The sequence below is a fragment of the Globicephala melas genome, chromosome 17 (assembly GCF_963455315.2).
Source record: "Globicephala melas chromosome 17, mGloMel1.2, whole genome shotgun sequence".
Taxonomy (NCBI): Eukaryota; Metazoa; Chordata; class Mammalia; order Artiodactyla; family Delphinidae; genus Globicephala; species Globicephala melas.
The window spans coordinates 9,573,625-9,585,192 of NC_083330.1; positions in this window are offsets into that span (position 1 = coordinate 9,573,625).

Sequence of the window (11,568 nt, forward strand, 5' to 3'; positions counted from 1 at the left end):
CATGTGAGCCATGTCACCATGGCTCGTGGTGACATCAGGAACTTATTAAAAAGGTGGAGAACGATGCCTAACCTGGGTCCTGACCCCAGATCATCAGGCATGGCAGAACTCTTATTATGTCTAGGAGTTTCCTGACAAATATGCTGCTTTTATTATTTGTATATAAATTTCTGTATCTGTGAGCCTCATTTGGTGATTGCATTCGCTTTGGCCTTTGCAAGTGAGAATTTTGACTCCAAGAATGAGGTATATAATTTCTTCCCTATCTGTAGCTTTTATCTCTTCACACTTTGTAATGATAGAGCCATCCTATCTGTGAAGTAGTCTGGGAATGTCTGCTTTAGTACTTGCACAGAGAAGACATAAAGTCAGTAGATACCAAAGGGCCAGAAGGATTGCGCAAGAAAGAAAATACCGAGGCAGGTGTGCTTGGCTAGTCAAGGCCTAAAATCCAAGGCAAGTTGAAGTGTGTATGACTAAGATATCACAACAAAAATGACACATATAAACTTTGAGAAAGAAATGTTGAACAAACAGGGTTTACAGCTTGTGAATTATGGGACTAGATAAATGAGAACTAAATCGTCAGGACAACTTGGGAGATTTCTGCCTCATGAAAGTTCCCAAATATTCATTTATATTTCATTTCTCTGCAATGCATGGCTCCATAAATTTTGGGCAAAGGCAGGAGGAGAAAGACTCACACCTGCAGTCGAGGAGTTCCAGCCCACCTTGAAGGGTGCTGATTCTGCCAGTTACAACGTGGCAGGTGGTGTATGTTTGGGGTTAGGAAGGCGATTCTTGCAAAGTGGCCACAATTTGATCTGGGAGGGTGAGCGTTCAACCCGACACAGCACCATTTGCAGTGGGTGCTTCCTTAGATGACCTTAGTTAATATTCATTCTTCTCTAAAACTGGGATTTGTCTGACAGACTACATGAGCTACTGCATCTTTTTATTTGTGTGCCGTAGAGACTGGAAATTTATGGAATAGGAAGTGATAAATCAAGAGATGGGAATGAATAAGAAATGGTTCTCTCAAACTTTTGTATTTGTTGATGCACTGGCAAAAATAAACAGCCTAGAAAAGTGAAGACAGTCAAATACTTTTGAGTTCCTCCTAGAACGTGTGATATAAATGCAATGCATTATATTCATTTATGCTCCTAGGAGGCACATTTTTTGTTTTGGAATGCTCAAAAGAAAGGATGATTCGATACATGGCAAAAAAGTGCTAAAAGAAACTTTGAAAACGTTTGCCACTGGAACATCATTTCAAACCTGTCAGAGATGTGGGGAGGAAATAGAAAAACTTCTGCCTTGACAAAGTTTGGGGGAAAATGGGCCAACTAAACAAATATCATTTGAAGGCAGTAAGGAGTAAACTGTTCAGAAACACAATTTTATTTCCTTTTACAAATTCTTCCTCCAGAGATTTTAGTCACTCGCAAAACAGATGTCATTTTTGAAAATGCAGAATTGCAAAACACAAAAAAATCAGCATCCTTCAAGAATACTGTTGTGCGTTCTTCTTATTTGCTGGTAGAAAACATGTGTGTCTTGAATACCAATTATCTTTCCAGTTCAGTATTTCCTTCAGAGAACAAAAACTTTCTGGTACAGCTGCAGAGGACAAATAAAATGGTATCACAGAAGAGCAACTAGCACCTTGGAACCAGCTGTTCATGCTATTTTGTCATCTTCTCTTTAACCCTCTGAGTCCTGAGTGAGAACAGGGAACATTCTGGAATATGATCATGTCTCTCTGTGTGTGCATGTGATTAAGGATTTCTCAGCTTGCACTGGAGGGCAGTGTGAAAACAGACAGACCTTTATTCTAGTCCCAGCACTGCCAGTTATCAGTTGTGTGACTTTGGGAAATGTATATTTAACTTTTCTAAGCTTTCTTTTCCTCACCTGCAAAAAGGGTGTAATAATGTTTGCCTCATAGAGTTGTTATGAGAACTAAGTAAGACAATGTATGTTAAAATACTTAGCCTGTGGCACCTAACAGGCGCTCTTTTGAGATTGCAATCTATTTGAGGTCAAAGTCTTGCTTTTGAGCCCTGCTCTGCAGGTCTGTTGTGGTGATAGGCACAAAAAATATTTTATATTCAGGTCATCGTTTATCTGAAGCATTGCGTAAATATCTAAGCACCTACTGTGTGTCAGCGCTTTCACCTGTGCCATTGTGAGTCTCCAATAAACTTGTATAATTGTGTTATGATTGCCATTTTCTAGATAGGAAACTGGCATGCAGAGAGGCTCAGGAAATTGCTCAAATTCAAGGCAATTAGTGGCAGAACTGGATGCAGGTCTTCACATTTTAAGTTCAGCATTCTTTCCAGAGAGACTTCCTAAGACAAAACAAAATCAAACAAAAAACACAGAATTAAACCCTTGGGGGGAGATAATGTTGATGTATCACTGCAGGTGCTCAGTAGAAAAGTCAGTCTGCAAAAGCAGGGGAAGGCAGGCAGCCTCTGTGGCTCTGAGTCAACCAAGAAGCTTCAGAGACTGCTTCCCACTAGCTATCTATTTTATGTTCGGTAGTGCATATATGTCCATGCCACTCTCTCACTTTGTCACAGCGTAGGGAGATCAGCTCAGTGCTTTGTGACCATCTAGAGGGGTGGGATAGGGAGGGTGGGAGGGAGGGAGCCGCAAGAGGGAAGGGATATGGGAACATATGTATATGTATAGCTGATTCACTTTGTTATAAAGCAGAAACTAACACACCATTGTAAAGCAATTATACTCCAGTAAAGATGTTAAAAAAAAAAAAAGAAGCTTCAGAGATGCGAGTATTCAGATGGGAGATTGACAATGATCTGGAGCGGGATGGAACCAGAGGCTTCCCATTGAAATTTTACTATCTTTCCAATTCACAGAAAGTGCATTAGCTGTAATTCATGTTATTTTGAGCCAGGCTGATCCACGCTTTGGTGTTTTGCCCACTCCCGTGGACTTTCAAAAAAGGACATTTAAAGGAAGCTATATGATGAGCTGCACCTTCACTGAATCATTGCCAGGAATCACAAACTTTTCTGAGAAGCAACCTTTAGGTAGAAGGCTTGATTCCATACCCTTTAGCTTCATGTAGACTCAGTAAAAGAGGTTTTTTTTTTTTTAAAAAAAAAAAAGTAAAAAAGTAAAGGAAAAAGTAAGATATCATGGTTCCTTTAGTGTGAATGGAATTGATTCAAAAAATTCTTTTTTGCATAAGCTCCTTCAAAACAAAATCAAAGGGGAAAAGGGGGAAAGAAAAAACAACCTCTCCATTTCCCTACAGGAGGAAGGTCTCTGTGTCAGGTGGTGAATCCAGGGACAAGCATGACGTGCTATTCCCCTCTCTGTCTGTCTTCTCGGGAGGCATTTCTTTTTGACAAACTCAGGGCAGCTTAAGCTGAAATTAAAATTCCTCCCACCCTCCACACGAGGGTTGGAAGTGGATGCTCAGATCCTTGGAGTTGCCTGCGACGCAGCTGTAGGGTCTGCATCTCTGGTGGAAGCCGTGACTTTGAGGCAGAGCTGGGCTGCCAGGGACAGTGCCGGCCAGCATGACTTAGAGGAGGGGCAGAGCCAGACCAGCACTGAGCGGCCTGAAAGGCCTTCAGGGTGGAAATCACAGTCCTCTGCTCCAGTCTTTTGCTGCTAGGTGATAGGAGCCTGCTCTTCCAGGTGTCCTCTGTGCCTTTTCCCCAGGAAAGCAGATGGCCGTGCAGTTTGCTTTCCAGTGTGCTCCAACTGGAGTGTTCAAGAGGGCTTACTTTTTGCTTCTGGGTGACTTTGGAGGGAAGCAGACAGTTGAGTTTCTCTAAAGTCTGTACGTTTGTTTGCCTGATCTTTTTAGACCAGTCCACGCTTTTCTGGAGTAATGGGCTGGGGTAGGGGAGCAAAATATTGTCTTGTAACCAATCCCACTCTGTTTTTACCTTTTGAAATATTTTTCTAGATGTAGTTGGTGTTGGGAAAAGCAGACCCTCCGTAAATTTTACCAGTGATCTGGTAGCCCCAAAAGGATAGGGATGGGGGGCCGTTGATAGCATAACCTGGGACTAACAGCAGGTATTCCAGCCACAAGTGAGACTGGAAATGAAGAGGTTCTTCCACCTCCTTTCTACCATGATGACATGAAGTCACCACTCTTTCTTCTACCACGATGACATAAAGTCACCACTCTTTCTTCTCCCACGATGACATAAAGTCACCACTCTTAATTCTGGAACTGTTTTGGACAAGCTATTGCTATTCGAGAATTTTGGTAAGATGAGTGATGAAAACTACTCTTTTGAAATTCTAGGAATATGAATAATAATTCATACCTCCATTAAGGTGACCAACCATCCTGGTTTGCCTGGGACTGATGGGTTTCCTGGGACATGAGATTTTCAATTTTAAAACCAGGATAGTCCCAGACAAATAGGGACGTTTGGTTATCCTATCAAGGAGGATAGCAGGGTGTAGAACACTGAACTGAGAATTAGAAACGCTGATATTAAGTATTGGTTGCTTAACTGACCAGCTGTGTGGCCTTGGGTAACCTTTCTGAACTGCAGTTTTCTCAGCTGCCAAACGAAATTTCTAGCTGTATGGTCCATGGGGTTCCTTCCTGCTTCAATAGCCCATGATTTCAGGACTATTTACAGTGACTGAAATGGGAGCAAATTATAAAGATTTATATAATGTCCTAAAAAGGTTGTATTTCCAGCTTGAATAGAGACTGCCCCCCTCCTAGAAATCTGGAATGACTCCATCTCAGTTCCAACGAGCCTGTGCTATTGCATCTTCCTGCCATCGCCTTCCGGAGTTCAGAGCAAGGTCACTCAGCCTCCTGCATGCAGGTGCCCTCCTCTGTTTATTGAATCTCTCCTCTGCACTCAGCCCTCCTTCCCACCGCATGCCCTGCATCCCTCCCACTTGGACTCACTTGGCTTCTGCTTTCATGATTTTTCAAATAATACGACCACGTTATTTATGTGTTCTATAGTTTAAACTTTCCATTCATTACTTTAGCCTTTCTCCACAACTCCCAGTTAATTTGACCTACTGAGAATGTACTATACCTAACTACAAATGGAAAATTATAGTTACACACTGAATTTGGACCAATATTCTCATTGTGGTAGGAAAATTAACATCCTCCTTAATCTCAGCCTTACTTCTACTTCCGTCATCAGCACTAATTTGTAAGTTTTAAATACATGATTGAAGTCACCAATTATTGGGATCACATTACTGGATTCACAGATACCATTATTGGAATCAGAAATACTGTGTTGAATTCCTACTTGTTTTAAAAATTTTAATTTGAACTTACACTTTCTCTATTTTGAGGTGGCTGATACAATGAAATAATACAAAACAGGATAATCAGGTATAAAATTAGAACAGAGACCATCTATAGCAAGTAGGAAATGTCACCTGGCACTTAAAATAAGATTATAATGATTAATAATAGCTAATAATAGAAGGTGGATGTCACGGAGTGTTTACTATGCCCAGCACTGGCACTCTTCATGAATTAAGTCACTGTTTCCCAATGATCAGGGCACCCAGGGAAACACTTGAGGCACATGGCTCTCATTGTCTGATCAAAGAAAATATGTACATGGATTTGTAGAAAGCAACTTTTTCCTGAGCTAAATTCAAGGGAGAGTATTATTTTGTGTGTACTTTCCTGAAGCACTCTGGATGAAGTGCAGAAGGCTTTTTTCAATTATAATTTTGCAAAGCCCCAGACACTTTTCAAAAGAATGCTCCTTGTTTTGACCTACAAAAGCTTTGGTGGTAACATAAAATTGTAACTTAGCAGAATATTTGAATTCATCATCAAGGGCTGAGTAATTTTCTCTTGTGATCATGTACGTTAATATAGGGATAGAATTTAGGGAATATTGATTAGAGAGTTGGATGCCCATTTGAACATTCTCTTTAGTACCAGATGACTTGAGTAAGCCATTGGGCAGTCCTGACTTACAGTTAGATCATGATCAATTTCTTTAAGTGTAGAGCAGGTGTTCTGTACTTCTGTGCTTAACCAAGGGCCATATATTTTATGTACTGAATGTGTAGGCAGCAAAGTGGATATTCTCATCTAGTCGCTTAAGAATCCAGTTCTTATTTTCTCCTAAGCCCCTTGAGCCTACCCCAGTGGCTGCAGAGACACCTGCAGTAAGGGTAGTGATTTCCCCAAGAAGAGCCGTAAATCTTCTCCAGCCTTTGCACAACCACTCGGTTGGGATCTTAGAGTCCTGTACTGTAGAGCATGAGGGAATTCCTTTTAGCATGAAACAATTTTAAAGACATTTGTTACCAACAGACCATCTTGTCCAAGAAGGAACTACATCCTGATAAGATAGACAGAATAAAATTAACTGTAAAAGGCATTTTCTTAAAGTTGAAAGAATTAATGCGCTGTGTGGAGTCACTTAAAATTGATGGAGTTAATTGAAATGTAATTAATGTTAGGAAATGCCTTTCACTTCAGTGAGTTTGCTTTTACCTTTGATGTTTGGTACTGATTTGCATTTCCTGAAAGTAAGTAGGAAGTGGATCGCTTTTGTAGGATGATTAAAACATATCACCAGAATTTTTTAAAAAGAACTTGTAGGGGAGGAAAACTTTTCCCTTCTTCCCTTCTAGGTTCTTTGGCTGGCCTAATAATCAAATTAACATAGACTAACAGGAGAAAAACAAATTTAATTATGTACATTCAGGGGCCCCATAGAATATGAGATCCAAAGGCAGTCAGACAATAGAGGCTTATATGCCATCCCGAGCTCGGGAGGAGGGGATGGGGGTCTGGGACTTCAAAAGGGAGGAGGGCAATTTGTGGGAAGATGGGAAGAGCACATGTTTTGTAAACAAATGCTTGCCATGCTATTCAGAGACAGTGGGACACACAGAGGACTGGTCTCCAGGCCCTGCCAGGCTTCCCCCAGCTCACCACTCCTAGTCCATATTTTTTGTAGTTATCTCTGGTGGTAGCTCTCTTCCTGGACCAGTCCCTCTGTCTAAATTCTTTTAGGCAGTTATGGGGGAGGTAAAAGCTCTTCCTCAGGTTTCTGGGCCTTGACTGTCTTCAGCTCAAAATAATCCACATGTCAAAGTGGCACATTCTGGGGTGGCCTACCCTGAACCCCATCAAAGTATACTCTCCTGTAGCATATGTGTATGTGGGGAACAGTAAGTCATATATTCAGTATATCTGTTAGCTGTACCAAGTTGTTGGATATAAATTAACAAGACAGGGAGGGAATCAGACATAACCATGGTTAATATCATTTCCATTAACATTTACATGTATTTGAAAACATTCTTGTGGATCCTGACTTTGGCTTTAATATCAAGATAGAGTAGCCTCTAATATCATGACTGTCCCAGACTGTATACCCATTGGCATTATTATTCACAATAATAATCATGATTAACTCTGAATAGTACTCACAACTTGCTAGACACTGTGTTAAGGACTTTATACATATAAACTCATTTGATCTTATGTACCCGAAACCTAAAAGATACATATTTTTTATTATTATTCTCCTTTCAAAGATGGGAAACTGAAGAATGGAGACATTAACACAGCTAGTAACTGCAGAATTCTGGATTCAAAGCAGGGCAGTCAGGCTCCTGAGCCTCTGCCCATAACCACCAGGTAATATTGCTGCTGTCATAGATTGGTGAATTTCATAAATCGTCTTAAATTGCTTTGATCTGATATTTCATGGAGATAAAACACTCTATAAAACTGATCACAGTGAGAAAATTGTGTCTAAAACCCTCTTCCTCCTCATAAAGTTACTCCTTTTGGAAAATAAAATGTCCTAACATTTGTTTAGAATTAATCTGCCATGTTATTTGAAAAGAATGTCTAGTAGTCTAATAGGCCTATTGTTTTGAACAGATAAAGCATTTTTCTTTTGGAAGACAAGGCAAACTCTATTTCACACTCTTCCTAAGGGGATTATGCCTCTGGAGCTAATTACAATACATAATTTTTCAAAATTGTGTTTACTTAAGATAAATTCTTAAGAGATTCCTTGATAAGAGACCTTCTCCTGGGCTCATCTTTTCTAACAGTTAATGATTGATCAGGTATTTTAAAGTGGATTGAGTTCCAGGCTCCCAGCTGGGCCAGTTCCTGGAACCTGCAAAATGCAGAGACCATGATGGCTGAATGGAGTGACTTGTCCAGTCATGGATAGAGACAGGCACTTCCACATTCCTTTCACAAAAGTCACGCAGTATCTCAGAACCTTCACTTAATTGCTCCTTCCAGCTGAGCCCCACACCTCCCACTGGGGTCTATTGTAATTATTGCACTCTAGAATTTTTTTTTTCTTTTTACTGAAAGAAATTGTTGGTTAAAGGATCTTTTGGTGATATCAAATAAAATGTACATTTGCTAGGTTTTAGGCAATCATATTTATTAAATCTGGACATACACTGGCAAATTCTCTTTTCCCCTCTTCCAAGTAGTGGTATAATAAAGCCAATTTAAGCCTATCTAAGATGAAGATTATATACAAAGAAGAAACTTCTCCCAAAAGACAGGATGAGTTAAGTACTATCAAATCGAGTAGAGTAGATTAATTAAAGAGTTGGAAAATTCTCACTTGACTTAGCCTTCGTATTTTTGTAATAAATAATAAGATAATTTAAAATGAAGAGGCAGGTAAAGGCATTCTGATAGTCCAGGGAGCTCAGAGTGGTATTTTTAAAACAGAAAGAAAGGTTGTCTTAAGTGTTGGGACCCAGACTGTTTATGGTATGGCACCTAGGGAAGCTGGATGCTTGCTTCCATCATTGTCTTGGAATGAGACTCACTTATGTCTTCTTTCCACAATGCATCTTGAGTCCCTACTGTGTGTGGTCAGGCACTTTATATAAGATTGTCTGTTTTGAAAGTGCCATGGGTAGCAGCAATTAATAGATAATAAGATAATTAAAAATGTAAATTATTAGGTAGTCCTTCTGACACCAATAATTGACTTACATAACGTGCTTTCTTTCCTGTCTGTGTTCAGTTGCAAAGAAAATAAAACACATTTGGCTACTTAGGTTTCTTTTTTTTTTTTCCCATCATTCTCAGCATATTTATTTACTAGAAAAATCCAACACATTAAAACTTTGTGACTTAGTTTTTTAAGTTTGTGACTGAAGACAATAAAGCAGCGTACCTGAGAAGTTCATAGATGTCATTATATCCTCTATTGTGGAAGTACCCAGATGATACACAAATCTGGCTTTTTTTCCTACTTAAGTTTTTCATGTCAAGGTGATCTTTTGACATGTCTCTAAAGGTCTCTCAGACCTTTAAAAATAGTATTTTCTAAACCATAATTCAAAAAGAGTCATGTACCACAATGTTCTGTTTACTGTTTACACTGTTTACAACAGCCAGGACATGGAAGCAACCTAAGTGTCCATCGACAGATGAATGGATAAAGAAGATGTGGCACATATATACAATGGAATATTACTCAGCCATAAAAGAAACGAAATTGAGTTATTTGCAGTGAGGTGGATGGACCTAGAGTCTGTCATACGTAGTGAAGTAAGTCAGAAAGAGTAAAACAAATACCATATGCTAACACATATATATGGAATCTAAAAAATAAAAATGGTTCTGAACATCCTAGGGGCAGGACAGGAATAAAGACACAGACGTAGAGAATGGACTTGAGGACACGGGGAGGGGAATGGGTAAGCTGTGACAAAGTGAGTGGCATGGATATACATACACTACCAAACGTAAAATAGATAGCTAGTGGGAAGCAGCCACATAGCACAGGGAGATCAGCTCGGTGCTTTGTGACCACCTAGAGCGGTGGATAGGGAGGGTGGGAGGGAGACGCAAGAGGGAGGGGACATGGGGATATATGTATACGTATAGCTGATTCACTTTGTTATACAGCAGCAACTAACACAACAATGTAAAGCAATTTTACTCCAATAAACATTAAAAAAATAGTATTTTCTAAATACCTCACTGAAAGATTATGGTATATAAAATTACTTACTGTTCTCAGATTTATTCAATTGAATATATCGCGTACTTATTTTATATCACCATTGTCTTAGGCACAGAGCGTAAAATGATGAAAAGGGACATTGTGGCTTTCAAGGGATTCACAATTCATCTAGGCACAATCAAGCTGAGAGTCAGATGTGAAAATGAGCAACCGTGTTCTATAGTGATGAAGTGCTATCATAACAGAAGTAGTAGTGACATGTTACTGAATCTCAATTATCGATATGATATGGAAAAAAATCCTCACATTTCCAATTAAGTAGCCCAAACATTTGGGATAAATTATTTGTGCCATAGCCCAAGACAGTTCAGCTTTTATTAATTCTGGACTTTGGAATTTATAATCATCAAGCTTTACTTAGAGTAAGAAAAAAAGCAACGAAGTAATCTGCTATTGGCTTCTCTATTTTGGTCTCTGACTTCAAGGACTTTGTGGGGAGGGTGTGTGAATGTGTAATGCAATGTCCATGTATTATGCTTTTCAATTTTTGAAATCAAAGTACTCAATCAACATTAATTAGGAGATATTGTGCTGTAATTTCCAAGTGCATGTACAATGGGTAGTCTTCTAAATTGTGTGCAATTTTCCTTTTCTTTCGAATTTCCACATGGAGCTTTCCCTATTATATATTAAATTGAGAGGCAGTTAGTTTCACATTCTGGGCATCCAAACATTAGGTTTTTTATATTTCCATGTGTCACGTGCAAAGTATGCCTACTTCTGGAAAGCTTCATCCTTGTCCTTTTCCTCATAGCCTACCCTTTATGGGCCTCTGGTAACAAACTTGGAACTGTTCCTTTTGGTTTTATAAATCATGTCTAAGGGATTCTAAACCACATTTAATTACACATGACAGAAAAGCTTCATGTGCTAATGTTCTTCTGGTTGACCCACCATGAATTCCTGCTAAAATTTTTATAAGCCTTGGAGACAGTTCTCCAGAGTATCCCTCAGAGCATTTCCTGGACACCAATGATGCAAGAGTTTACCATCCCATTGATGGTTGTCCCAGAGCACCCCAGGATGAATACTCCCATTCCCTGAAAGCTGCTCGTGGACCACGACGCTACTATAAATGGCTGAAATGTGATGCAGCTTCCTCCAGCTCAGCCTAATGGAGATTAAGATCCATTAAGAGCTCTCTGCTGCATGTGCAATTTCGATTGATCAGGTTGACTCATTTCATTTTAGCCAATGATCCTATTACAGAAGTTGCCTCCTTCCAGTGTTTTACTGGCACAGGGAAACCTGCAAATGCTCTGTACTGTAACAGGCAGTGCAGAGAAGGGCATGGGCTCGAGTTGTGTTTTCCAGCCCCTGCGAGACATCATTTGCAGTGTGTGATTCTTACAAGTTTTGGGGAGTTATTATCATTCATGCTCTTACTTAGGATTGCTTAGAGGTTAGAAGTCTATGTGATTCATTTTAAAAATAAACATTTGATTGGGAAACTGTGTTAGCCACAGTATAGCTGTAGACAGAGTTCAGTATGAGCAATACTGTGGTTTGGAAACGAGGTTTCCCTGAA